Source organism: Oryctolagus cuniculus, chromosome 8 (assembly GCF_051225735.1).
Source record: "Oryctolagus cuniculus isolate XC-2025 breed Fujian yellow rabbit chromosome 8, ASM5122573v1, whole genome shotgun sequence".
Classification (NCBI taxonomy): domain Eukaryota; kingdom Metazoa; phylum Chordata; class Mammalia; order Lagomorpha; family Leporidae; genus Oryctolagus; species Oryctolagus cuniculus.
Window position 1 is genome coordinate 20,890,876 of NC_142874.1, and position 25,787 is coordinate 20,916,662.

A 25,787-nucleotide genomic window follows, 5' to 3' on the forward strand; every position below is an offset into this window, starting at 1 on the left:
GTTTACGCAAGGTTTAATGTCTGAAGGAATTTGACTCAGATCTACCTTTTATGCTCCTGGGACAGCCCAGAGCCCTTCTAAATACCAGTGTTTCTGCATATTCCAAATGCATATTTTTCTGGTCATCCTGGCTCTGTTTTTAATCATGCCCTAGAATGTTTTCAGTTTTCCATCTTTCATCTCTTCTCTCAATTTTGGCATGGACCCAACTGTACTCTCAATTCCTTTCCCTTATTTATACCAACTCCCCTTCCAACAGTCCCTTAACAATCAGTCTCAACGAAACATCACTGACCATAACCAACATGGATTACCCATAGCAGTATTACTCATAATACCCAGAAAGCTTTAACACTCAAACTTCTCATCTACTAGTCTATAGATAGGTAAAATGTAGAATATCCATACAATAACATTATTTAATAAAACCAAGAGGATAGAGTGTGCGGAGTGAAAGACGATGGACACAGCAGACCACTTACTTTATGATTTGATTTATAGGAAATGTCCAGAATAAGCAAATCGATAGAGACACAAATTAGACTAATGTTTGTTTAGTAATAAGAGGGAAGAGAGTAAGAGGTGATAACTAGAAGATACATTTGAGTTTTCTGCTGGTGAAAATATTTTAAATTGATTGTAATGTTAGTTTCTTTTTTAATTTATTTTTAAAGGCTTATTTATTTATTTGAAAGGCAGAGGCAGAGAAAGAGAGAGAGAGAGGGAGAGTATGTGTGTCTTCCATCTGCTGGTTCACTCTCCAAATGGCCATAGTGGCTGGAGCTGAGCCAGTCTGAAGCCAGGATCCAGGAGCTTCTTCCAGGTCTCCCACACAGGTGCAGGGGCTCAAGCACTTGTGCCATCTTCTACTGCTTTCCCAGACCATAGCAGAGAGATGGATCGGAAGTGGAACAGGCAGGACTCGAACCCAGGCCATATGGGATGCTGGCACTGAAGGCAGTGGCTTTACCACAGTGCAGGCCCCGATGTTAGTTTCACAATTGCAAATATAACTAAAACCATTGATTATAAATGTTATATGAATGAATTGTAGAATATCTTAATTTCATCTCTATAAAACTATGACAAAAATTATCAATGTGTTACATATTATTTGTGTTGGCAGAGACCTTGAAGAGGTTTTCTTGAAGCAATGGAGTTCAATTATTAGGCACAAATAATCTAAAAGTGAAGATGCGTCATCCTAGTTGTTGCTGTGATGCTGTCAGACCCCAAAATTCTGTTCTCCACTTTTCTTGGACATCCAGACACTCATTAATCCCCACTGATATCCGTTTGGGTTTTTATCATTTTTCTCTGTCCACCGACATCTAACTATAGGGAAGGGAAAAACGGATTGTAGTTCTTCACTGATATAAAATACTGTAGTTGCACATCCCCACTTTATATCTCCACTTCAAGTGTTACGACATTGGTAGCAACTACAGAGAGTTGTGGTCTTAAAGTTTGTTTTGATTATACTTTATTTGATCATAGGACTCCATGCATTTTAGCTTCTGCATAGAATGAAGGAGATTAACTGCAAACACTGAGTCCGGGGCCTAGAAAAAGCATCTCTTACCAGAGGAAGAAGGTGAAGAACAGTTACACGTCAATGTTGTGGAAGTTACTTGCGACCACTGTGTTTGACTAGAGTAGATACCTCCCCTGAACAGAAATTGGTTTTAACATTTTCTGTGCAATTTCTGTCTTTCTTATTTTCAGCTTTAGATCCAGCTAAAGATCCATGCTTAAAGATGAAGTGCAGTCGCCATAAAGTATGATCCTCAGACGGCACTCTGTGTTAGTCACCGGAGGCTTACACACAGGTAAACATGGCTAAATTAAATGCCACTGATAGAACAGTACTCCTTAGCACAAACAAATGTGAAACATAAATATTTGGTAGTGTCTGCTAATCTTGTGTACAGAGTTTTACTGAAACAGTTTCAGAAGCTTGACTAAACCAATTCTGATTCACCTGGATTAAACACTGCTATAAATCAGAATCACTGTGGATTACAGAATTTAAGGCATGCATTTACTGTTGACTAAAGGAAATTTTTCAAATATTGTATTAAAATATTTTTCTATATATTTGTGTTTTTTAAGGTTTAAAGAATAATTATAGTTCTGGGACCCTCTCAATATTTTTTGTGGCTACGCTTTCCCACAGGAAAGGGTTAGAAACAAATTTAAAGGGTAGAAATAAATTGACTGATGTTTGTAAAAGAAATAAGCTAGCAATTGCATTATAGAGATTTGGGGCTGGCACTCTTTGGGATATCTTCCTTAGGAAGCACAAATATTGTTCTTTGGGGGCTGACAAAAAAGGGGAAAGAAAGGATTTCAAATGTGTGTTCTAACAATCAGTAGTGTTCCTGTAAGGTAGGCTGTGTGGTTTTTTTTTTAATTTTTCTCCACAAAGAAACCTTTTATTTAAGGAATACAGACTTTATGAATTTATAAGTACAATTTTAGGAATATAGTGATTCTTCCTACCATATCTACCCTCCCACTCACTTTCCCACTCCTTCTTCTCCCTCCTCTGCCTTTCCCAGGCCCATTCTCCACTAAGTTCCATTTATGATTAATTTTATACACAGAATATCAACTCTGTACTAAGTAAAGAGTTCAACAATTTGAATGGTGAAAAAAAAAAACCCAAAAAACAAAAAAGCAAAGCAAACAGAAAACAATCAAGATAAGGGCTACTCAAAGTCATTGCATCTTGAAGTTAATTCCACTTTTCCTTTTTTTTATTAATTTAATTAACTTTAACAAAGCACCCAAGAATTATACCTCTTTTGGGAACACTTAGACATGGTGATAATGCAACTCTTTGAGGACAGAGGTCCTGCATGGGAAGTAAGTGCACAGTGACTCCTGTTGTAAATTTAATAATTAACATTCTTATGTGTGAGGTCAGTGATCACCTGAGGAGCTTGACATGAACAGCCTAGGCTCTGGAAGCCTTTTGAGTCCACAGACTCCATCACTATTTAGACAGGGCCATAAGCAAAGTGGAAGTTTTCTCCTCCCTTCAGAGAAAAGTACATCTTTATTTGATGGCCACTTCTTTCCACTGGGGTCTCATGCACTGTAATCCTTCATGTAGGACATTTTTTGCCACAGTATCTTGGCTTTCCATTCCTGAAATGCTCTCGTGGGCTTTTCAAGCCAGACCAGAATGCTGTAAGGGCTGATTCTGAGATCAGAGTGCTATTTAAAGTAATTGTCATTCCATGAGTCTGCTGTGTGGACTGCTTCCCATGTTGGAACATTCCCTCCTTTTTAATTCTATCTATTATTAATACCAGACCCTTAACACTTAAGATGGTATTTTTACCACCCAGCTTAAGGGGACTTACTTTAAAGTGTTTAAAGCTTAAGGGGCAAGTTTTTAAACTGTATTCTTAGAAGTAGCTCTGTAGGAATTAATGCAGAACTATACAGCTTTACAGTTACAAACTTCATATACTTCATATTTACAGGAACATGGTGATTCTTCCCACCATGCCTACTTTCCCACTCATACTCCCAACCTTGTTTCCTCCTCCCCCTCTTATTTTAACTCTTATATTTTACGGAGATCTATTTTCAGTTGACTTTCTACACACATGTTTAACTCTATGTTGATGGAAGTATTCAACAAATAGTATTAAAAAAGAAAAAAAAAAACAAAACTGTTCCTCAACTGTCAAGACAAGTCATTGCTTCTCAGAGTGTCAATTTCACTTCTACAGAGTGGGTGGGCTGTGTTTTGAGAAGGATCAGAAATTTAAGAAATCACCTGTGTTATTTGGTGCTGAGTTGTAAAGGTTGGAATATACCGCAGCCAAGTAAAGTCATGGAGTAATTAAAGGAAACAGGTGTATTTACTGCTTTTAATACTTTTTAAGGAATTCTCTTACTATTTCCTATGATGGTCGACTGAATTCATGTATTGCTTTTAAGTCAATGAATCAAGGAGTTTTGCTATTTGGATATGGTCAGAAAATAATTGGATTTTTGGATTTAGCGTACTTGCATATAAATTCTATAAAAATGGGAGACTTCAAAAAGCTCTGGAAGAATGGAATTAAATGATGTGTTTCCATTAGAAATCCATGTCCTGTTTTTTTTCATAATACTTATTTTTCATTAATTTCTGGGAGACTTCCCATAGGCATGAATTTCAACTTATATTTTACTTCAATTTTTACTAACTTTTTAAAAGTTTGTTAAGATTTATTCATGGAAAATAAATGAGGGCAATGTCAAAATGAATTTGTGGTTGATCCCTCCCCTAAGTTGGAGGCTTAATCGATTAGTTTCATTTAAAAGCAAAAAACTGCTATATCACAAGTTCAAGAAAATATAGTGAAAGCTTCCATCTGCACTGATTTAGCAACTTTTAAATGGCATTGACCCAAATCCACAAGCAACTGAGGCCCTCGCAGTTAATATCGTTCCTGCCTGGGAGAACACCTGTTGAACAACAGAAGCCAGGAGACGTTAGAGTCCTTGATTGGAGGTCACAGAGCTCAGATTTTCCAAGCTTCAATCCATAGCTTTACTGTACTTAGTGAGAGCAGGGTCTGTGCCATCCTGCTGTTTCACTAACTTATGATTGCACAAAGACTGAAGTACATACAAAGAGAAACTTCTGTCTTGATGTAATAAAGACTCTCAGAAACTGATAGGCACAGTAGTCCTGGCTGGATACAAAACTGTGTGTAGCTTTGCTTTGGTGTAGGAGGGGAGTTGAGGAGTAGGTGAAACCAAGAGGCTAGGGAGTGGACTTCAGTGTGTTGTGTACCTAGTACTTACTGCTGTTCTGATACTGACAGGGACTGTTTGAAAACTCAGTGCACATTGTGTTCTCTAAAAGCTAGTTTGCAAAGAATTGATATTGAGATGGATGTTTAATATGCTATATTTGCTTTGAGAATGTCAGTACATAGTGAATGTTTATATAATCCTTGGGAAGAACTTTGCCAGGAAGTCTGATCAATAAAGACAGCTAATATAAATAACCTAGATCATAGATTTGCAGATGTGTGTGTGTGTATGGGTGTATGGGTGTGTGTGTGTGTGTATTTTGGGGGTTGGGTAGAAAAATCAGAGAAAGATGGCTTCATTAATCAATTTTGACTATTTACACAGTTCAGATTAGAAATTGCTCCTTTTTTGTTGATGAAAAGAAACAATTTATGTTTTCTTCACTTTATCTCATGAAAGAGAAGGGAAATGTAGTCTGTTGCTTGTGTCTGCAGGCAGAGCCCCTACATTTAGAAAACAGGCCATGCTGAGTCCTCTCCCCTAATCTACATCTCATACACATATACATTACCTTAGAATCTTGATCTTATAGTGCTCACCATATTTGTAATAGCTTAACTAATATTTTTTAAAAATATTTATTTATAATTATATATTTGTAAAGATTTATTTTATTTATTTGAAAGAGTTACAGAAATAGGTAGAGACACAGAAAAAGAGAGAGATCTTCCATCCACCAATTCATTCCTCAAATGGTTGCAATGGCTGGAGCAGGGCTGATCTGAAGGCAGGAGCCAGGAGCTTCTTCTGGATCTCCCACATGGGTGCAGGGACCCAAGGACTTGGGCCATCTTCCACTGCTTTCCCAGGTGCATTAGCAGGGAGCTGAAACAAAAGTGGAGCAGCTGGGACTCAAACTGACACCCATATGGGATGCTGGCATCTTAGGGGCAGCTTTACCTGCTACACCATAGTGCTGGCCCCAGTCCATTTTCTTGATTAGGTGGCTCATTATGTGTTGTACACTAGCCTCGACCACCTCCACCACTGCCAGTGTAGAAAATGGTGGTGTCAGCTATTCAAACTTGTCTATGCAGAATTGGCTTCAAGCTTGCGTTATAACTGTGTTCTTGTGCCAAATTTCTGCTATCATTATCATTATTAGTGAGAACCAAACCATTTTATAAATACTAAGAAAGAACTGAAACTGCACTGTGTTTTTCCAGTGTGGTAAAATAATGAATTATTTAGATGGCTTAATATAAAGTATAGAATGAGTTTCCAAGCTTTGAATATGGTGCACTTTTTTATATTCCCACCATGGGAAAAAGTTCTGCAGATGCTGTGAGCTGAGGGGTTTTTTCTCCTCATTGTTTCTTCATGTTGTGAGCAAGAAACCCAGTGTTTTATGCTCCCTTGCAGGCTGTGCAGCTGCAAATAATTAACACTATGTCTAGATCAGTGTTTCTGGCACCAATCAATGCTGCTGATATTAAAGAGAAAGATTTGGCATAATACAACAGAGAGGATAAGGCTCAAGAAGTTGTAGGACAAAACTAGCCATGTTAATTTCTGCTTCATTTACACTGAAGAAAAAAAATCAATAAGGAAATGCTTTTGGCCTCCTAAGAAGGCATTGCACAACAAGAAATGATAATATTTATCTAAAATGCTTCTTATCAATGATAGGTACCAAAAGAAATGGTTCCAAAATATCTCATGTACTTTTTGTGATTCATATTTTGTAATAACCATATTAATTGAAAATTGAAATGTTTTTGTGGTTATTAACTGTGTAACTGTGTTATTTGCACTTCTATTGTTCTAATCTTGGAATATTTGAGATGAGAAGAGTCAAACATGGGGGGTTTCCAAGATGGCAGAATAGCAACTGGACTGTCTGAATCACAAGGGGCAAAATTAATGTTTAAAAAGGGTTAAGGGGGCAGCACTGTGACATAGCAGGTAAAGATGCCACCTGCAGTGCCAGCATCCCATACGGGCTCTCGGATTCAAGTCCTGGCTGCTCCACTCCCAATCCAGTTCTCTGCTCTGGCCTGGGAAAATGGAAGATGGCCCAAGTCCTTGGGCCCCTGTACCTGTGTGGGAGACCCAAAAGAAGCTCCCAGCTCCTGGCTTCAGATCAGCCCTGCTCTGATCACTGCAGCCATTTTAGGAATGAACTGGCAGAAAATAGAGGAAGATACAAAAAAATGGAAAAATCTTCCATGTTGATGGATTGGAAGAATCAATATAATCAGATGTCCATGCTACAGAAAGCAATTTACAGATTCAATGTGATACCAAACAAAATACCAAGGACATTCTTCTCAGGTATAGAAAAAACTTTGTTGAAATACATATGGAAACACAGGAGACCCCCAAATAGCTAAAGCAATCTTATACAACAAAAACAAAGGCAGAGACAGCACAATACCAGATTTCAAGACATACTACACAGCAGTTATAATCAAATTAGCCTGGTATTGGTACAAAAATAGAAGGGTAGAAGAATGGAACAGAATAGAAACACCTGAAATCAATCCAAGCATCTACAAATTACTTATCTTTGACAAAGGAACTAAAATCAACCCCTGGGCAAGGACAGACTCTTCAACAAATGGTGCGGGGAAAACTGTATTGCCGTATGCAGAAGCATGAAGCAAGACCCCTACCTTACACCTTTCACCAAAATCCATTCAAAATGGATTGACTACCTAAATCTATGACCTGACACCATCAAATTATTAGAGAACATTGGGGAAACCCTACAAGACATTGGCATAGACAAAGAGTTCTTGTAAAGACTCCAGAGGCACAGACATCAAAGCCAGAGTCAACAAGTGGGATTATATCAAACTGAAAAGCTTCTGCACTGCAAAAGAAACAATCAGCAAGTGAAGAGACAGCCGACAGAATGGGAGAAAATATTTGCAAACTGTAAAATTGATAAAGGTTTAATAACCAGAATATACAAAGAGATCAAGATACTCAGCAACAATTAAACAAACAGCCCAATTAAGAAATGGGCAAGGACGGCGCCGCGGCTTACTGGGCTAATCTTCTGCCTTGCAGCGCCGGCACACTGGATTCTAGTCCCAGTCGGGGCACTGGATTCTGTCCCAGTTGCCCCTCTTCCAGGCCAGCTCTCTGCTGTGGCCAGGGAGTGCAGTGGAGGATGGCCCAAGTACTTGGGCCCTGCACCCCATGGGAGTCCAGGAGAAGTACCTGGCTCCTGCCTTTGGATCAGTGTGGTGCACTGGCCGCAGTGCACCGGCTGTGGCAGCCATTGGAGGGTGAACCAATGGCAAAGGAAGACCTTTCTCCCTGTCTCTCTCTCTCTCACTGTCCACTCTGCCTGTCAAAAAAAATAAATAAATAAATGAAAGAAAGAAAAGAAAGAAATGGGAAAAGGACTTAAATAGACATTTTTCAAAAGAGGAAATCCAAATGGCCAACAGATACATGAAAAAATGTTCAGGATCACTAGCCATCAGGGAAATGCAAGTCAAAACCATAATGAAGTTTCACCTCACTCCAGTTAAAGTGGCTTTCATACAGAAATCAACAAACAACAAATGCTTGTGAGGATGTGGAAGAAAAGGTACCCTAACCCACTGTTGGTGGGAATGTAAACTGGTCAAGCCATTATGGAATACAGAGTGGAGATATCTCAGAGATCTGAATATAGACCTTCCACATGACCCAGTCATCCCACTCCTGGGAATCTACCCAAGGGAAATTAAATCAGCATATAAAAGAGCTATCTGTACCACAATGTTTATTGCAGTTCAGCTCACAATAACAAAGACATGGAATCAACCCAAATACCCATCAACTCAAGAAATTATGGGCTATTTACACCATGGAATACTACACAGCAGAAAAAAAAAACCTGAAGTTCAGTTATTTGCAAGAAAATGAATGAAACTGGAAAACATCACACTTAGTGAAATACTTAGTGTTCCCAAAGGGACAAATTCTATATGTTCTTCCTGACATGTGATAACTAATAAATCACCTAAATGACAACATGTAGAAATGAAATTGACACTTTGAGAAGCAATGATTATGAACAGCACTTCTCTTACTGTTGAGGAACAACTTCATATTCTATATCTTTATTTATCTTTTACTTTCTTTATGTTTATAATATTTCCCTTATCTTTTTCCCTTTTATATAATTCATTGATGCTATATGTAACATAGAGTTAATCATATATGTATAAAGTTAATGAAAATAGATCTTTGTTAAGAATAAGAGTGAAAATAAGAAAGGAAGAGAAAGGTGGTTGGGCATGAAGGTGGGAGGGCGGGCACAGTGGGAAGAACCACCAAGATCATAGATTTGTAATTGTGAAATGTATGACGTATGCAATTGCAAAGCAGTATAGTCTTACACACATTCATACAGACGTACTTCTAAGCATGCAACCTAACAACTAGCCATAAGACCCCAAAATCCCTTAAGCTGGCTGATAAAAATAGCACGTAAGTGTTAACAAAGATCAAATGGATAGAAACAAGTGGTAAAGTGACCATATAGATATGATCGAGAGTTAATGTGATCGTATTAATAGGACTAAGTGTTTGGAAACAAGAATAGACAGAATTAAAAAGGAGTGAAGGCTCCAACATGGGAAGTAGTCCATACAGCCTTCTCAAAGAATCAGCCTTTAAGACAGTCCAGTCTGGCTGGAAAGCCTAGGAGGAGCATTTCAGGCATTGAAAGCCAAGACATTTTGGCAAAAAAATAATTCCTACATAAAGGACCCCTGTGGGTGAGACCCCTGTGGAAAGAAGTGGTCACCAAAGAAGGAGGTACTTTTCTCTGAAGGAAGGAGAGAACTTCCACTTTGCTTATGGCCTTGTCGAGCCACTGGATCCAAAAGGCTTCCACAGCTGAGGCAGCTCATGTCAAGAGCCTTAGGTGATCACTGATCTCATATGTAAGAGAGTTATTCGTTAAATAAACAACAAGAGTCACTATGCACTAACTTCCCATGCAGGACCTCTGTCCTTCAAGAGTTTCATCATAAGACATAATAGTAATACTCAAGAATCACTTCCTTTTAGTGTATTGTTATGTCTCATAAGTTATAATCACGTCTAAGAGGACACAGAAGATGTACCATCCTTGGGATCTTCTTTAGGGACAATTAAGCTTCAAAAAGGAATGAAGGGGGAGAAAGGAAAGGAAAAGATGAGGGGAGGAGGAGAAGCAAAAACACCTTTGAGAAGCAATAACAAAGAACAGCCCTTGCCTGGACTGTTGAGAAACAATTCTGTTAGGTTTTTTTTTTTGCTCCATTCTTTATTTTTTTTCCTCTTTTTTGTTGTCTCCTTTTCTTTCTGGGACCAAACAGGAGAGGGGGGAGGAAGGGGGAAGTGGAAAGAATTACTGTATTCCTAATAATGCTTTTATGAGATACATTCAAATAAATTTTTTAAAAAAGAGTCGATCACAGGACTTCATTTGTAGCAAAATACCAATAACGTATGTTGGACCTTACTAAAATTTTTGTAGCTATTTTAAATTAACACTCCTTATATTTATGTAAGATTTGTCTCTATGGAATATGAATATGCTGATACATCTCCAAGGAGAATGAAATCCAATATTTGTTTCATACTTAATATGTGCAAAGCTTTTTAATAAGTGCCCTAAACTAAATGAACATTTACAACATCCCTAATGCTTTATGCTAAGCATTATTATGCCCATCTATTGAAATAGAAGCTGAAGTTCAGATATTCTGGGTGTTTGGCTTGAGATAAGTTTGATAGAAAGGTGAAAGAAAGAGAGAGATAGATGATAAATAGATAGGTAGGGAAGGTAGACAGATACCATTGGACAATTTAATATTTGAGATTATATTCTTTTAATGCTTATATTTCTTATTTTATAATCATAAATTAATTATATATACATGAATAGATATTTATAAAATTTTTTAAAATACTTAACTATCAATAAATATCTTAAACTTACATTTAAAAATGATCATATTATCTTGGATAGTGAATTCATACAATGTTTGATTCTCCTTCCTGAAGCACAGATAACAGGTACACTTCATAGTGGCTGCATGCATCCACACTTATGCATGCATATGAATGGATAATTCAGTTAATCTCACTAGTAATGGAGAGTAACTGGCTCACTGTTATTATAGCCCTTTTACTAATGATAAAAGCTGAGACTCTGCATAATGTGTTCAAGGGATACACTAGGAATTTGATCTTGGTCATTGTCTGGAATTTTCACTTTTTCCATATTGCAGTGTCTTCTAACAGGTATTGTTTAACATGCACAAAGAGTCTTAAGTAAACAAAACATTCCTCTAAGCTTTGTGGAGTGTTCATTCATCTTAGGTTATAAGCCTACTTTCCTTTTTAGAACTCTCTAAGTACCTGCTACTTGATCTACACTTTCTCTGCATATTTTAATCCATATTCTCTTGCTGTTGTTAAAATACAGTTCTTAGTTTCTCCTGTTGTTGTGATAGCACCCTGCAGAGGGTATGAGCTCCAGCTAGTTGAGGATTGCTCATAAGAAGAAAATTGAATTAGTTAGATCACACATCTTGTTCAGTCAGTACGATTTGATCAAGCCTTACTTAGGGTCGTGTACATTACAGAAACAGAATTGTTTCTCAGTTGTTTTGTAACTACTTCTCAATTATAAAATGAGTCAGCGTATTCACCTTTTCTTTGAATTTTGAGGTACACGGCACATCGCCTTGTTACTGTGATATATTCCTCTCTAGTTGAAAATCAGGAATCTGTTGACTAAAGTACAGATCCTCTGCATGGTGCTTTTGTTACCTAGGCCTCATCTCAGGTTTCCCAGGCTGGCACATTCAGCTTAACCACACAGGGAAGTGCATTCTCTAAGGTGCAGGGACCACAGCCTGCAGTCTTACTCTACCCTTTTTAGCTGTGTGATCATGGACTGATGACTTAAACTCTCTGTGCGTCAGCTTGTCCCACTACAAAGTAGGTATGATGAAGAAGATACCTCCTGATGACATTGTTTTAAGGATTAATCAGTCAGTCTGGAAGCACAATTAGAACAGTACCTGATCCATGGCAGGCATTATGATAAGGTTAGCTATTACTATTTTTTCCTGAACATATATATTTTATAATTACAGTCATTGTGTCTGTGTTTTTTTCCAGTGCAATATTCTGCTCATTTAGTACTTGTTCCTTAACAGATATTTCGTGTCTGAGAAAGCTTTTAGCATAATAGTTAATGATATGCAATTTGAAGCTAGACCTCCTGGCTTTGTAGTCTGGCTTCATCTCTTGGAAGCAGATGCCTTTCAGCAAATTAAATTCTCCAAGACTCAGTTCTCTTGTTTGTGTGATACAGATAATTATGCAATCTATATCCCTCTGCTTTTGTGACAATTAAAGACATAATTTGTGAAAAGCACCTTTTACAATGTAAGCACTCAATAAACATTAATTATTGAGAAATCTCTATTTAGTTTCTCTCACACAGCTCACAGCTCAAGGTAGAATTAAATACGTCTATGTCTTTGTGTTGATAGTGCATTAAGGGACATTTTAATCTACACATATTGTCATCATTTGTGTATTTATCAGCTAAAGGTTGGATTGATGAACTGAAGTTGACACAGTATTTGAGAAAATTGGTTGTTCCTGTCATCATTGTAGGAGAAGCAACATAAGATTAATTCTTTGTTTTAGGTGAAGGAGGGATGTGATGCTGCCAGTTCAGGATGGAGAGAATGTGGACAGTATGTTATGGCTGTGTTGGGGGATTAGTGAGACAGAGACATAAAGAGAAATGACAGGGAAGATGCGCAGTTTGAACAAGTTCCCTGCCCTGGGTGATTTATAGTTCATGGCCTGTACTGAAGGTTTCAGATCAAAAATTCTGAAAACAGGACCCGCAAGTACTAAATGCCTCAAGGAATGTGGACTTCTGTGACAGGCTGTAGTCAAGTCCTCCAGTGTCCTGAGGGACAGCATTTGTGTACTTGGGGCACCTGGAGACTGCTGAGCAGGGCACCTCCTTGGGTTCTAGGAGGAAACTCTGGGTCTCAGCTGAGAGCTTTCCCGGGGCTGCTTGCCACTATGTCCTGGTGTTGAACTCCGTACGCAACACGTTCACTAGTGCATCTCTGCCATTCTTGGATTTCAGCTGAGACAACAGGACTTCAGTAAAAGAGCATACACTCAGCATAGGCCTGGATGCTTGTTCTGCAATGGCATAGGGGATAGAGGAACCCCAGGCGATGGCATCCTGTGAACAGTGAGAGTAAGGAGTTCATTTGTACTTGAGTTGTGTCCTGTGTCATCCAGTTGTGTTATGTTCTTGAGGGTCTCTTATAGAGGGGGGAAAGTGTATTAATTAGAAAAAAATGGAAAAGAAGGGAGATGTAAAAGTTGCTTGATAAAATATGGTCTCCAAAATATGCAAGAGGCTAGTGGAGGTTTTGGACAAGAGGAAAAGTTGCATAGTTAATAAGGTAACTTTTAAAGAAGTGTTTTAGATGCACATTAATACCATGTATCAAAATATATAAAGATATGGGAAAATAAAATATTCACATGCAAGATCCGACTGCATTGCTTAGCTTTCTAAGTTATAGGAAGAGAGAGGTCATTACAGTTTTGATAGATGCTTTTCATTCTGAAAGAAATATCACATCCTTCTGTCTGGAAGAAACATAAACCCAGCTGCCTAATAAGAAAAATGATTATTCTAGTTCTTTTAGCTAGAATTTATCTCTAATTTTAATCATTTTGAAGGAACTGAGAAGAGCTGTGATTATTACAAGCCAAAAATAAAGGTGTAGGGAATATTATTCCAATAGTATAGTAAGATGGTGTAAGTGATATCAATTTTCAATGTTTTCTTTATTTTTAAAATGTAAATGTAAGAAAAACATCTAGTAGAATCTCGATGTGACAGAAAAGAGTTTATGCTGCTTACTTCCATCTCACACCTCTCAGTTCTACTCCCACAAACACACATTCACACATGATTTCCTCCAAGTGTGAACATTTTAGACAAATTGTACTTTGTTTTCTTAATTTAAAATAATTTGAAGATTTGCAATATCCCCTGTGTTTAATCTCACTTTATTAGATGCCTGTAAGGACATCCATTACATGACTATACCACAATTTATTTAACTGATATCATATTGATGGACATTATGGTTAGTTCAAATTTTTCTTACTATAGTTCCTCAAAAAACACTCTTTTACATGCGACTTTGCATATTTGTGTGCATATTTTGCTATAAATTCCTAGACGCATAATCACTAAGTCAAAGGGAAACTATTCAACTTTTTTTTTTTTTTTTTTAACAGGCAGAGTGGACAGTGAGAGAAAGAGACAGAGAGAAAGGTCTTCCTTTTTGCCGTTGGTTCACCCTCCAATAGCCGCCATGGCCAGTGCGCTGCAGCCAGCGCACTGTGCTGATCTGAAGGCAGGAGCCAGGTGCTTCTCCTGGTCTCCCATGGGGTGCAGGGCCCAAGCACTTGGGCCATCCTCCACTGCACTCCCTGGCCACAGCAGAAAGCTGGCCTGGAAGAGGGGCAACCGGGATAGAATCCGGCGCCCCGACCGGGACTAGAACCCGGTGTGCCGGCACTGCAAGGCAGAGGATTAGCCTAGTGAGCCGCGGCGCCGGCCAGAAACTATTCAACTTTGATGGATATTGCCAAATATCTTCCAAAGAAGTGAAGTGATGTCTCTACTGTAAATAAAGTATGCTGGTGCCTGTTACATCAGACACTTGCCAATGAAGAATGCTGGTTAGACATTGATAATTTTGAGTTTTCAATAGCCATGCTATTTAAATTTCAAATTGATACCAAAAAAGATACCTTGTCTCATTTCAGTTTCAAGAATAAATGTGTGTGTATCTTTAACAACAGAGAGGCAGTGTGGACAGTACTAGTGGTTTATAAAGTAAATCATTATCTCCAAGATATGATGTGGTGAGTCATACAGAAGAATAGTAGTCAATGAAGAGAAACTGTTTCAATAACATTTTTTGGAGTTACAATAATTTTTTTCAGATAATAGAATATAATTAGCACAAGATAAGAAGATTTGATAAGGAGACACCAACAGTAGAAAGATGACAGACCTTCAAGCTGTAACAAATGGGCATACTTAACTTATTCGCACAATTTTTTAGACTATTATTTGTGAAGTAGATGGTGTTATGATGAACCTAATTAGTGTTTCACATATTTCTGTTTTTGGTAATGTCTTCATCAGATGAGTATTTCTTATAATACTCCATGTAATTATAATTCTCAGCATTTTAGATAAGTATCGTTTTTTTTTTAAATATTTGTTTATTTGAAATCTGTGGACAGAGAGAGAAAAAGAGAGGGAGAGAGTGTGTACACTATCTTCCAGCTGGCAATTCACTCCCCAAATACCCACACCAAAGAGGACAAGAGTTGAAGCCAGGAGCCCAGGATTACATCTGGGTCTCCCACCTGGGTGGCAGAGACCTAAGTAGGTGAGCCATCACCTGCTCTCCCGGGGTGCACAAGCAAGAAGGTGTGTTGAAAACAGAGACAGGACCTGAACCCTGGCACTCTGAGAAAGGATGCGATCCTCCCAGTGCCTGCCCCAATACTATCATTAAATTTCTGGTAATCGATTGGAATGATTATTGCTCTGACTATTTTAATGGATTAATTTTACTTTAATCATGACATTTAAAATATTAAACCCAAACTTTCTGTTACTGAGTTTTTAATTAAAGAATCCAGACTTTTGGATAAATTACATCTGAGTATCCTGCTAGCTCTGTATTGGCAGAAAGACAATCATTTCTGGGTGATGGACATTAAGGATCAGAACATATTTATTTATTTTTATTTTTATTTATTTGAGAAGTAGAGTTACAAGTCAGAGAGAGGGGAGACAGAGAGAGGTCTCCCATTCACTGGTTCACTCCCCAAATGGCTGCAAAAGCAAGAGCTGGGCCAATCTGAAGCCAGTAGCCAGGAGCTTGTTCTGGGTCTCCCATATGGGTGCAGGAGTCCAAGCACTTGGGCAACTTCTACTGTTTTCCCAGGCCATAGCAGAGAGCTAATCAGAAAAGGGGCCACCGGAATGTGAACGGGCACCCATATAGGATGCCAGCACTGCAGGCAGAGGCTTAGCCTGCTTCGCCACAGCGCCAGTCCCAGGATTGGAGCATATTAATGGCTAATATTTGTAGAATATTATAGCTGAGTAATGTGGATGAATAATTAAGAAATGTAATGTCATGTACTACCATCTTTCAGCTTGATTAATATTTTTCTTGCTTTATCTTACTAATTCCTTTGCAGTTGTTTAAAATGCTTTTTGTAAAATCATGGAGCCAGCATATTTCCAAAATTTGGAACGCAGCTTACTTCCTGTTTATTTATCTGTACACACCGTACTATTGAATATGTGTTGTTAACTCACTGGTATCCATCCATGGGAACATAAGGCTAACCATAGGATAAGGAGTCCTGTGCCCTTCCACAGGGGAAGCTTGGTGGGAAGTGCCTGCCAGGCCAGATGCTGCGGTTTGCAGAAGCTCTTCCACTAGTCTTAGATCTCTGTGAGGTCATGTGACTGGTTCTTTTTTTTTTTTTTTAAAGATTGATTTATTTATTTGAGAGTCAGAGTTACACACAGAGAGAAGGAGAGACAAAGAAAGAGAGGGGGGAGGGTTCCATCTGCTGGTTCACTCCCCAGTTGGCTGCAATGGCTGGAGCTGCACTGATCCGAAGCCAGAAACCAGGAGCTTCTTATGGGTCTCCCATGTGAGTGCAGGGGCCCAAGGACTTGGGCCATCTTCCACTGCTTTCCCAGGCCATAATAGAGAGCTGGATCGGAAGTGGAGCTGCCAGGTCTCAAACTGACACTCATATGGGATGCAGGCACTGCAGGCGGCAGCTTAACCCAATACGCCACAGCACCAGCCCCATGACTGGTTCTTGTACATCAAACCAGAATAGAAGTTGCCTTCACCACTCAGAGTCCACCTGGTTAAGCAGTGGATGTGTAGGCTTTTCTCCTTTACTTTCTATTCATAATTCCAAGGTCCAAACACTTCATGGAAGTACATATTATGAAAAACATATATACTGATTTTAAAAAAATGTCTGTTCCAAAAGAAACTTATCTTTTAATTTCATTCTCCATGAATTTTTATAGATACCTTTATATGTGGTTCCCAGAGTCACCATGCTAGGGTTATGCAGGAAACAGAGACAACAGCTTACTAACAGAGAAAAAGTGAATTTCTCTTATGTTAAGATATTGAAATTTTCTTTTTTTTTTAAACTAGTGATTTGTCAGATGACAGCTTTCTTTTTTTAATTTATTTGACAGGTAGAGTTATAGACAGTGAGAGAGACAGAGAGAAAGGTCTTCCTTTTATGTTGTTTCACTCCCCAAATGGCCGCTACTGCCAGCGCTGCACCGATCCAAAGCCAGGAGCCAGCTGCTTCTTCCTGTTTCCCCATGTGCGTGCAGGGGCCCAAGCACTTTGGCCATCCTCCACTGCCCTCCCGGGCCACAGCAGAGAGCTGGACTGGAAGAGGAGCAACCGGGATTAGAACCTGGGGCCCATATGAGATGCTGGTGCCGCAGGCGGAGGATTAACCAAGTGAGCCATGGCCCTGGCCCCATATTGAAATTTTCATTATCTTAGTTAATAACATGTATTTGAAATTTACTATCAAGAACTTTTGAGAATTTCTTTATTGATGGAAAAATGGAGGTATGTGACAGACTCTTACCAGGTTGTGTGTTAGTTACAGACACAGGGACATGGTTAAGTGACGTAGAGCTTGTTCCCGGGGGATTGGATCTGGACAGGATGTGACCTTTTCTTCCGCAGAAATACCATTGACATTTTAGAACATGATATGTCCTAACAATCTCACGTACTTTAAAAAGTTCATGCAGAAAATAGAATCAAAAGGGAAATTTAGAAGCAAGTGTTTATCCGGTGGTTGGGCACCTGCATCCCATCTCAGAGTACATGGGTTCAAATCTCAGTTCCACTTTGAAATCCAGACCCCGTTAGTGTGCGTCCAGGGGGACTGCAGGCAGTGGCTCAGATGCGTGGTCCCTGCCACACACCTGGGACACAGGAACTGAACTCACACTCCCAGCTGTAGCCTCAGCTGCCACGGGCATCTGGGGAGAGAAGAAGTGGATATGAGCAGGCTCTGTCTCTTTCTCTGTCTTTCTCTCTCTCTATGTCTTTCAAATAATAAGAAGAAGTTAAGTTTATTTTAGTTCAGATATTTTTAAATCCATGCATAGTTTTTCATAATCGCATTTTCCATGAGCTTCTTGAAGACTACTTGTATGTATGGATTTCAGAAGTTTTTGTATCAAAGTAAGCTTATATTTTAATTCAGTTTGCAAAACTCCCTCACATTTATTTCCAAATAAAAGCGCAGGTAAACGTGTAGCACAGTAAGAAGCAAAACCACTGAGGGAATTTCCAAATGACTGCAAAAATTTACTTCAAATCATGGAGGCTCACTAAAGCTAGGGGGGATTCCGTGTGTTGGAAAGCTTGTATTAAAAGTAGTGCATAAGATTTATTGTCTTTAGGCTCATAGGTAGGTTCAAATAATTATTTTAAATAAGGCACTTCAGTGACAACATATAAATAGCCAACACACTGCAGTACATTCTTTACCTCGTCTCTGGGTTGTTTTCCTTCTGTTTCAGCATTAGGTTTACTGTTTTTTCTCTAGGGTTTGTGCATAACCATAATAAAGTAGTACTGGATCTAGAAATTTCTCCAGAGACAATGTGATTCAATCACATTGTTAAGATCATGAAAATGGGGGGGGGGGGGGACTGGCGCTATAGCGCAGTAGGTTAATCCTCTGCCTGTGCCGCCTCATCCCATATGGGCGCTGGGTTCTAGTCCCGGTTGCTCCTCTTCCAATCCAGCTCTCTGCTGTGGTTGGAAGAGCGGCAGAAGATGGCCCATGTTCTTTGGTTCCTGCACTCGCATGGGAAACCGGGAAGAAACACCTGGCTCCTGACTTCAGATCAGTGCAACTCTGGCCATTGCGGCCATCTGGGGAGTGAGCCAATGGAAGGAAGACCTTTCTATCTCTTCCTCTCACTGTCTGTAACTCTGCCTCTCAAATAAATAAATAAAATCTTTAAAAAAAAAAAAAAAGAAAGAAAATGGGGAGGAAGAAAATTGAGAATCATATGAATAACAATGCCAAAATACTCACCACTACAAATTTTCCTAGGAAATTTGGAGGCATTTTGTATGTCTTACTTTGTTTGGTGGATAACCTCATTCTCCTCATTTTACAGATGAGTACATTGTACTTCAGGTTATGAGAATTGCAGAAAGCCACCTAACCATTAAATGACACAGCCAGGAATAAAACTTGGGTTTCAGAGCTCCCCATAGTTGCAGCCACAGTTATTTGCCTGTTAACCTGACTCATGTAGAGTCCAACAGATCTCTGTCTGTTAAAATGTTTGAATATTTTATGTCCTTCTATTTGCCCCGGATATTTTTTATTAAGCTCTGTGTGGCTTTAAATGCTGATGTCACTACTGAAGACTGGTCTGTACTCTAGCCAGACCGTGCTCACTTCCTGGTAACTGCTCTGGGTGGCTGGAGTCGGCTGTTCCTCCTCTTTCTATAAGCTGCTGTTGTCAAACTCTGTGTTCTTGTCAAGAGTCACATAGTGCCAACCTCCTTTTTGTTCCTATTGGGAAAAAAATTGGAATTCATTGTGTGTTCACAAAGACAACAGATGCCATTGAGCCAGGCCCCCTCTGATGCTTTGTCTAGTGATTTACAGAGAAATAAGTCTAATTAATACTCACGAAGCACTTCAAACAGTGTCTTTTATTATTGCTGTTCTTGTTATCAGCAACAGTCTTCATTATTCTCCCCCTCAATGTGCGTTCCAGACGCTAGGCCCATCTTTCCCTGTCTCTGTAATGCTTACTGTAGTAAGGATTATTCTGTGTACTATCTACAGACTTTCTGTGTCTGCTAGCTTTTTGCTTAGCTTATATAAACAAATTCAATTTTCTAATATGATTCTTTTTAAAAAAGCAGTCATTCAAAAACTCTAAATCCTCCTTTATCCTTTCATCTGTTTCTAATATAAACTGTGAAATTCTACTGCTATTTGTAGGCAAATCTCTTAAAAACAATTTCATTTTCATTCCTTTGCCTCTTATTTGGGTCTATGCTTACTGCATGTTATAAAAGGTTCTGACAAGTTATATAATCTTTCTGTAAATACAGACTTGCCTCACCTGACTTGCAATTAGGTAACTTATTAGTTTGAAATTTTTATGTGGATTGATAATTTCTGTGTAGCCAAATTCATTGTCTAATCATGAATGACTCTTGTTCTTATCATCCTTGAGGTTTCCACTATATTCATTTAATCCTAATTCATCCATCATCAAACAGACATTTTGAACATCTCCCATAAGCCAGTCACTCACACAGGCAGGTGGATAACCGTGCTACAGGGATGAGGAAAGCCCCTCACCCTGTCACTTTCACATTTTGAGAGTGGAAGGCAGACAATAAAGAAATAAAACAATACACAGTGAAATTGAAGATGGTGACAAATGACAAGGTGAACATGGAGCTGACTGAGGCGAGAGACAGTGATAGAACAGTGAAGGGATCTTCCTCAGAATAGATAATATCTGAGCAATTACTCAGATGAAATGAAGTGAGTCATTTTCAGATCTCGGGGAATAGTGATCCAGCTCAGGAAACTGAATGGGAAGATCCTGCTTTAGAAACAAAGTTGGCATGTGCCTGGAATCTGCCCAAGTCTGGAAACTGCTCAACACGCAGAGTGCACGGGTTCTGTGAGTTGGGACAGGGTTGTGGATTTTAGCCTAAGGCTAAGGGCTGAACCATGGGGAGGGCAGGTCAAGAGAAGCATAAGAAATGAGTTTCTGGAGCCGGTGTTTCACCTACTGGTTAAACTACCTGCCTCCTACATTAGAGTACTGGGGTTCAACTTCCAGCTCTAACTCCTGACTCCGGCTTCCTGCTAATGCAGATCATGGGAGGCAGTGGTGATGGTTTAGAAGCTGGATCTGTCCCATCCATGTGGGAGGCCCAGATCGAGTTATGGAAGGCGTTTGAAGAGTGAGGCACTGGGAGCTCGTTCACTCTCTCTCTGTGTCTTCTCCCCTCTGTCTTCTCTCCCTCTCCCATTCTGTATGTATATGCATCTTTGTCTATCTTTCTGCTTCTCAAATAAATGAACGAATTAAAAATGAAAACAGAAATTAGTTTCTTTGCCCAGTGATCTCTGCAGATGCTGTGAGAGGCAGGAGAAAAAGTTTAGTTTCTGTTAGAAGTTAGTTTCAGGTGGTGTGGTGGGAATAGGAGAGACAGTCATTTATAGAAATGTCTTTGGAAAGTGAAACCAAAGAAATTTGAAGAATTGAGTATCTTGTTTGAGTGTGTGTATGTGTGTGTACGTGTGTGCTGGGGAGTAAGAACGTTGTGCATCTGTGAGAAGCAATTACAATTATCCTGGATTTGTAGGCACTTATATGTCCAAACAGCAGAACAAAGCCTCCCAGCTTTTTATGTCTTCCAGATACATTGTTAGGTCTCTTGTTGGGGATCAGGACCTCTTCCATGGCTGCCCTAGTTTCCCCTCTTCTGTTACTAGCAGTGACCATAAAACGTAAGCCTTCTATGATGACAGACAGCATGTGATCCATGAATTCTTTTTCCATGTGCAGTAAGATTGTAAATGCACAATGGCTTGGAACTGTTAGAACCTAGTTCTCATAGAGCCATTTCCTCTTTTTATTTATATAAGGTGAACAAATTTCAAGTATTTCATATTTACAGATTTAGGAGCATGGTGGTTCTTCCCACCCTGTCCTCCCTCCCATCCACACTCCCATCCTCCATCTTCCTTCCTTTCTTACTCTTTCTTTTAATTTTTACAATGACATGCTTTCAGTTTATTTTATAATCATAAGCTTAGCCCTCCACTAAGTAAGGAATTCAACTGATAGTAAGAAGAAAAAACCCCTGTTCCTCAACAGTAGAGACAAAGGCTGTAAACAATAATCAAATCTCAAAATGTTAATTTCACCCTATTTGTATTGCATCTTTTTGTATCCTATTAGTTACTGCAGATTAGGGAAAACATATTTGTCTTTTTTGAGACTGGCTTATTTCACTAAGCATAATGGTTTCCAGTTCCATCCATTTTGTAGTGAAAGACAGAATTTCATTCTTTTTTTGACAGCTCAGTAATATTCCATATTGTGTATATATACATTTTATTTATCCAGTCATCGGTTGATGGACATCTGAGTTGATTCCAGATCTTAACTATTGTGAATTGAGCTGCAGTAAAGGTGAGGGTACAGATAACTCTTTCATATGCTGATTTCATTTCACTTGGGTCAGTTCCTAGGAGTGGGATGGCTGGGTCATATGGTTGATCTATTTTCAGCTTTCTGAGGTATCTCCATGCTGTCTTCCACAATGGCTGTACTAGTTTACATTTCCACCAACAGTGGATTAGGGTACCTTTTCCCCACAACATCACCAGCATTTATTAATTTTTGATTTCTCATAGAGCAGATTTCTAAGCCAATCACTGTGCAGGGCTGGTGGGTCCCAGTTGCCAGCAGAATCTGTGCCACATGTGCTCCTCTGTAGCCAGGAGGTTATGTTATGATTGGGAGTTCGGCACATTTACATGCAGTGCGAGGGGGAAATATAATTTTAGAACTAAGGGAAAGAAAATAAAGTATCAGTTTGACCTTAATCCATTTCTTTGGTATGGGTTTATTAAGCCAAGGTGGAAATTTTGATATTGTAGTATTAGTGAGATGACAGTTTTTGGTTGAGAGATAAGTGATTGCTATCTAGGTACCACATCTGCTTTTCTCATTAGCTTCACAGAATAGATGATGCTAACTGATCCTTATCATTTTTAAAATGAAAATAAAATTACCTACATTTCCATCTAACTATATAATTCTAGCATTCATCCAAGTGCCTGAAAATGTGGTGTATTATCATTATTTATACAGCATACAGAAGCAACACAGCAGTATAGGATGGTTTTCCTGGATTGAGGTCATTGTAGGTGTTTTTTGTTTTCCATTCAGAAAATTCTAATAGTGATCAAAACTGAATCTTTCGTGTTTTCTACAAAGTGGAAAATTATTACAATTGATGTGTTTTCTACAAGCCGCTTTTCTTTAGAGGGAGAAGTACTACATGACTGGAACGTGTCATGCCATTTCATTGAAACGATCTGACACAAAAGCAAGTCTCCACTGTAACTTCCATGTGTTCAAGATAATGGAGTCTGGCAGGCGATTTGACTTATCACCTCTGTACCTGGCCAGATCATCCAAATTATAGCAAGCTGATTTTTCTTTCTTGCAAGCATTATTGAAAAGCCTTCCCTACTATGTTTGTCCCAGTGTTGAATTCTCATTAGAAGCAATTACTTAATTTCTTGGGTTCAAACAGTCCAAAACCTATGCTGTGACAAAAGTTTGGAATTTATGCCTTTTTTTTTCTCAGCTTCAGAAATGACTCAAAGACCTAAGAAATACAAAGGACAAGGAAATTGTCAATTATAAAAAAATACGCTGCAGGTTCCTTTTCTGAAGCTAATGTCTGTCTCTCTGGCTGGCTGTCTCTCTCTCTTGCTCTCGCCCTCTCTCCCTCTTGTTCTCTCTTTCTTTTGCTTTCTTGTATAGCTAGTCCTCAGGCTGAATGCCAAGTGGCTCCTAGATAACAATTCTCTGTGTTTTTCCAAACCAAACTTACTTCAGTTATAAAGACCATGGTTAACTAAAAGCATGATCATTAAAGACAATATAAATATATATAATTCATGTTAAAAAAAAAACCAAAGCTTTTAGAAAGATTAAATGCTAATTTGGTTAATGAAACTTCAAAAAGGTTACTATCATGTATGTTTCATGAACTGTAGTCAGTCACATAGGAAAGACAGCATTGCTGGTAAGAGGCAAAAAGGAAGAATAAAATGGTTGACTTAGAGCCGAGGAAAACCTTAGATATCATCCAGGCCACCTGTGCACTGGAGGCATGAACCCTTCCCATTGTTTCTGCCTACCCTGTCTGCTGCTGTGAAAATCAGCCACTCCCTCAGCTGAAGCTAAAGCTATCCAGTCTCATCCATTCTGTTGATGCTGGTACCTAGAATGCTTTAAAAGGATGACATCAATAAACAACAAATACCTCACCCCTAGTATTGCTTAAGAAATGTAATATAAAGTGTTATGCTCTTAGAATTTCATTGACCAGTTCTGAAATTGATTAAATTCCTCAGCTGTAAAAACAAAGGGAGACAACTTACATTGGGATCATGCCATATAGTTAATCTAATTAAACACTGGACGTGTTCTCACTTAGAAATATTTTATACAGTTGGAAAATGGTGTTATTGGAGGGTGAAAAAGTGGCTAATTTTATAAAATAAATGTTGTAGTAACCCATTTATAAGGTGCATTATGTGGCAATGAATGGAAATACTGCTTTGAACAGTCTTTATCTGCGTATACAGAAAAGGACTGCATGTACCTTGTGTGGTATTCAGGGATTCAGATATGAGTGACCCATCTAGCTCATATCTGAATAGACCACAGAAAGCCATAACACCCTGATTTTTAATGTAAGAAGTTAGCAAGATATATATATATGAATAAATTATTAAGCAAATATGAATATGTTTGAATAATTGAAAATGAATTTAATTCATATGTGCTATTAGATTAGAAAAGTATCATCTTCCATGTAGAAATACAGTTGCTTCAGTTATTTGGGATTATTCTTTTTAAACATCATTGTCTGAAAAATTATAGGTGTATTGTTAAAAGAGATTTTTGCTGCAATTTTCCTAGTAGAAACCATAATAACATTTTAAATATCTCTGTGATGCATCGTCTTGTTTTTTTTCTTGCTTTATGATATTCAAGAAATGCTTAAAAACAATTTCAGCTCAATGTACATTTATAAGGACCTACTGAATGTAAAACATGGTGCTGGTCACTGTGGGAAATCCAAATTAATAATAAAACATACTGTACTCTTGGCTTTTAGGTAGCAATAATTCAGTAAATATGTGTCTACCATTACACATACAGAAAATATACACATTTAAAAGTGAGTTATTTGTAAAAATATAGTATATTTTAACTTCTTAAATGTTCTGTACTGTTATATATCATAAGGAAAAAGCAGAAACTGGTAGGGATGGAATTAGTGATCACTAAAATTCTTTGTTTTCCAACATGCTTCCGTTAAATGGTACTCTTCTTATAGATTCAATTTTATATTGATTAAAGGCATCCTAGCTGGCGCCACAGCTCACTAGGTTAATCCTCCGCCTGCGGCACCAGCACCCCGGGTTCTAGTCCCGGTCAGGGCGCCGGATTCTGTCCCGGTTGCTTCTCTTCCAGGCCAGCTCTCTGCTGTGGCCTGGGAGTGCAGTGGATGATGGCCCAAGTGCTTGGGTCCTGCACCTGCATGGGAGACCAGGAGAAGCACCTGGCTCCTGCCATCGGATCAGCGTGGTGTGCTGGCCGCGGCAGCCATTGGAGGGTGAACCAACGGCAAAGGAAGACCTTTCTCTCTGTCTCTCTCTCACTGTCCACTCTGCCTGTCAAAAAAAAAAAAAATAATAAAGGCATCCTGAAAGTTAATGATTGCAGTATTAGAATATAAGTTCATTTTATGCAGTTGTTCAACCCTACCCTTACTCACAGGAGCACTGCTTGTACTCATTGTACAATTACCTCAGCAACGAACTTGGGGAAGAGATTACAAAAAAAAAAAATTGCCAGTTACCTGTGTCTGTCTATAATTGCCTGCTATCATAGATCCTGGGAATAGATTATATGAACGCAAATATGGCCCTGCTAAATATAGGGCCACTGAATTCTTTATAAAATGTCCAAAAACTAAAGCTGACTTGAGTTT

The 25,787-nt window shown here is 38.7% G+C and overlaps 1 protein-coding gene across 1 annotated transcript in view; it reads left to right on the forward strand.

Annotated features, from left to right (window-relative positions):
- LOC149124891 (tolloid-like protein 1) overlaps window positions 1-25,787 on the forward strand; it is a 342,676-nt gene that overhangs the window by 301,541 nt on the left and 15,348 nt on the right. The window contains exon 18 of the mRNA XM_089302008.1: window positions 1,726-1,829. The gene's annotated coding sequence lies outside the window, so the exon portion shown is untranslated. The remainder of the gene's footprint in view (window positions 1-1,725; window positions 1,830-25,787) is intronic.